This window comes from Pinus tabuliformis, chromosome 6 (assembly GCF_031772625.1).
Source record: "Pinus tabuliformis cultivar Carrire ecotype Pingquan chromosome 6, CPIR1, whole genome shotgun sequence".
NCBI lineage: Eukaryota > Viridiplantae > Streptophyta > Pinopsida > Pinales > Pinaceae > Pinus > Pinus tabuliformis.
The window spans coordinates 1,200,501,793-1,200,506,406 of record NC_142292.1 but is presented as its reverse complement, the minus strand read 5'-3'; positions in this window follow the sequence as shown (position 1 = coordinate 1,200,506,406).

Genomic DNA, 4,614 nt, shown 5'->3' with positions numbered 1-4,614 from the left:
ATGCAAATCAAGGTACATGCCCCCCAAGCTTCATTGCATTCAATGAGGTGGATGGAATGAAGCTTTACTTTCAAAATCTTGGAAAGACTCGTGGGAGGTGTTTCATTTTTTAGTGAGGTTGACACAAGAAAAGAACTATCCTCAAAAGCCTTGTTTCATTTTTTAAACGAGCTTGACACAAGATAAGGAACTATGCTCGTAACTACTCTACAATCTACCTAACAAAAACTTTACTCTAGAAAACCTTGATTCATTTTTTAATGAGCTTGACACAAGACAAGGAACTATGCTCATAAAATCCTTGATTCATTTTTTAATGAGCTTGACACAAGACAAGGAACTATGCTCATTACTACTCTACAATCTACCTACTTAACCTACCCTTGTTTCATTTTTTAATGAGCTTGACACAAGACAACGAACTATGCTCAAAAAGTTCGCATGCCCCCAGCATAATGATGCGAAATGAGGTGGATGCCCCCCAGGCTTCATTGCATTCAACCGGCTGGATGAAATGAAGGTTTACTTTCAATATTTAACTTGAAAAGGGAGTTGTTTCATTTTTAAAGAGGTTGACACAAGAAAAGAACTATCCTCATACCTGATTCATTTTTTAACGAGGTTGACTCAGTAACAGGAACTATCCTCAAACCTGATTCATTTTTTAATGAGGTTGACTCAGTAACAGGAACTGTCCTCAAACCCTACTTTCTACAATCTATCTACATATCCTAAAATCTAGCTGATTCATTTTTTAATGAGGTTGACTCAGTAAAAGAACTATCCTCAAACCTGATTCATTTTTTAACGAGGTTGACTCAGTAACAGGAACTATCCTCAAACCTTATTCATTTTTTAATGAGGTTGACTCAGTAAAAGAACTATCCTCATTCTAACCTATTTCATTTTTTAACGAGGTTGATACAGGAAAAAACTATCCTCGTACCTAATTCATTTTTTAACGAGGTTGACTCAGTAACAGGAACTATCCTCACACTCACTGATTCATTTTTTAATGAGGTCGACACAGTAAAAGGAACTTTCCTCGTACCATCCAATTTCATTTTTTAACGAGGTTGAGAGAGGAACAAACTATCCTCGTGGACACCTGTTTCATTTTTTAACGAGGTTGGCACAGGAAAAGGAACTGTCCTCGCACTAGCCTGTTTCATTTTTTAACGAGGTTGATACAGGAAAAAACTATCCTCGTAACTCCTTGTTTCATTTTTTAATGAGCTTGACACAAGACAAGGAACTATGCTCATGACTTCCAGTTTCATTTTTTAACGAGGTTGAGACTAGAAGAAACTATCCTCAAACCCTCTGATCATGGCTTCCAACTGGAAGAAAGACATGTCAATGGACACACCTTGATCATGGCCTCCAAGAGGTCTTCATCAGAAGGAAGAATACTTCTTGGGAAGGAACACATGTCAAGGGACTCAAAAGGGATAAGAACATCGTGTTCAAGTAATCCCATGGAGTTTTCCATGTCAATTACCGGAGCTAAATCAAAGGAAGATGAGCAAACAGTGAGAGGCTCACTTACATCGGTAACTGAAATCATGGGACCGGTTGCCACATAATTAACCCGTGGCAGGGTAGATACCACTTTAGAATCAGGAACATTTAGGGGTGTCATGTTATTGGTAGTTGAAAAAAGACTAGGGAACGAAAGCTGGTCTACAGTCACAATACTGCCATTGTGAGGGAAAGACATCACGCGAAAGAGTGTCGATACGACAGCTTTCATTGCATAAACATAGTCTCGCCCAAGGAGTAAATTGAAATCCAAGGGACCTCGAACTACCATAAGATCAACACAAACAGTTTTACCTTCCAAGGTAATAGAAAACTTAGGAAGGATCCCTAAAGGTTCACTAATTGTTCTGTTAAAAGCTTTCAGATTCTGCGTAATAGGCGCAAGCTGAGGGGAACCCAAAGCTTTCCAAACAGCTGAGGATAAAATACTAACAGAAGCACCTTCATCTACCTGAGTACGATGTATGTCCCTACCACCAGCCTTGACAATGATTTGGAAAGGGATGGAGGAAGGAAGACGAGGTTCTGTCAGTCTATTCCAATCAAAGGAAAAAACCTCAGTACTTGGAGGGGGTTCTGTAGAAACAGGTGAAATGCCCCCCGGCATAGAAGAATCCGATGTAACAAGAAGAACATCAGCGGTATGAAATTTACTCTCGAAAAGGAGAGTGTGATCGATCGAATGTGAAATTGAATCGACCACTTGATCAACTAATGGATCATCAACCTGAGTGATATGAGTTTCACTCTCCAATGGGAGAGTGTGATTGACTGTACTTGAATTTAGATCAATCACTCCGTCAATTGACGGCAGGTTGGGAGAAAGTTTACGGTAACCAGTTGGAAATTCTTGCTGTGGAACAGTAAGTTTTTCCAACAATGTTGAGGCTTCATCCATGTGAGGGCAAATGTGAGTTTGATGACTCCCTTTACATAACTTACAAGGAAACCTAACTTTACCCTTTTTCCCAGGAACCTGACTATCACTGGTTGATGGATCAATGGAAAGTTGATGAGATTTTTCTGACCATACTTCCAAGACCTTTGGAATACCAGGACAATTGACAAGGAAGTGGTCACCCTTACAAAGCCTGCAAGGGTATTTGGGTTTACGATGCATGTCGGAATTTTTCTCAACACAACTAACACTTACAGCCATGGTTGGTTGGTTGACTTCTTTCTTATCTTTCTTCTTCTTCTTCTTCTTCTTCTTCCCTTTCTTCTTCTTCTTAGCCTCCTGGTTACTAGCATCAAGGCTTTTACCAGGCGAAGAGGAAGAAATGGAGGAAGAAAAATTAGGCGAAGACTGAAAGGTGCTGTCACCGTAAAGGGTCAACAGAAGGTTGGTGATGTTGAGATGGTGAACTCTGTGAAGGAGAAGCATTCGGTTGAGGTTGAACAATTGGAGTATTTTGGGCCAACGAAGTTGAAAATAACCATATCGGTAAACCTATTGTAAATCCAGGTAATGACAAAGTAGCCATATAAGGAGGACCAACATTTCCAAAGTAAGGAAAAGTACTAGGATTCTCATTAGGAGGGGTTCCTAGGTTGATAAATTCCGGAACATTTGCCATTATATTCAACTTCAGTGAATTTTATTAACAATTTAAACCTAAAATTAACAATTCACAATTCACACTTAACAACTAAAATTCACAATTCACACCTATGGTCTCTAAAAGTAAAAACAAACAAATTAACACGCGCTATCAAATCTAGGAGTCAAACCACACACAAACAGTAAGCTCTCCGGACCGAAAACACTAGTTGGTGATGAAGCCCAACCTCGCAGAATTCAGTACAGAAATGGCGGGTGGAACAGTTACCCCGGCAACCTGCTTAATGAATAGACCGGCACAAGTTCCTCCACTTTAACCGTCTCGAAGTGAAGTGAACCCCCCGGAAAATCCAAGTGAGTATAACTGACGTCTGCTCCAGGTACAGTGGGACCTTCCCTCCACCGTCACCTCGGTAGAACCCTAAAGATTATGGTCACTAAGGTCACCAACAGTAACAAATACACCTGGGGGAACAGTCTAAACTCCGACAGCACGCAAGGGCAGAGTAGCAAGCTCAATCCCCTTACCGGCTCCTTGACAACAATCCAAGGTTTACCGATAAGTGACCCCTGGCTCCTCGACAATGGTTAATCCGAGGTTTACCGTTTGTAATACGTACTGTCTGGCGTCGTTCCCAACGAGGGGGGAATGATCCCCTCACTGGTTCGGACACGAGCTCGTGCTTCTCCTTTAAGAGGAGCTTTCCCAGAGTGCAATTGAAACAATTGGATTTATTCTACTCAAGATAAACTATCTGTTTGGTTTTGTAGTCTTGGAGAGTTAAGTACTCACCTACTCCAAGACCCTAGCCTAAGCTATGTTGGTGTTTCAGAGCCCTAGAAATGTAAAAATTACTAGATGAATTTTAATTAAGCGCTGTGTTATTAAGGCTGTTATTACTCAAATGGGTAAATGGAGATGAAACCAATGGTGTTATGACCCGACTCAACTGAATGCAATCGAATATGATAATGTAATCTTTTCAATTCGATGAATCCTAATTAAACTAAGGAGAGAGTTTCCATTCACTTCCAACAATGCAAAAATTGATCACAAAGAGAAAATATAACAAATTCCCTAATGCACTAATTTCATCAAGAAAAACTAATGCAAATCAATTCCAAACCATTTTTATTTTATTTCTGTGTAAATTCAAATCAAAGAAAGCTGATCTAAATCTACAATTGATTTTTTCAGAATGTAAACTATGCAATTGTAATCTATGCACAATTCACTTGAAAAGTATGCAAATGTAATCTATGCACATTTTTCATTAATATTCTGAAAATGAGAATTCTAATTATGCAAATGTGATCTATGCAAGAGAATTCTCAAACACAAGATGATTCTAATGTAATCTAAGAACCAATCAAGTGCAAGTCGAGAAAATTGGGTGAGAGTTCCAAAGATCAAAACATAAAAACACTCAAAGGCGATTAACACTCATACACAATTTAGCCCCCCCCGGCGAATGAGGGGGAAATTTTTTTGCAAAAACAGAAGCAAAAAG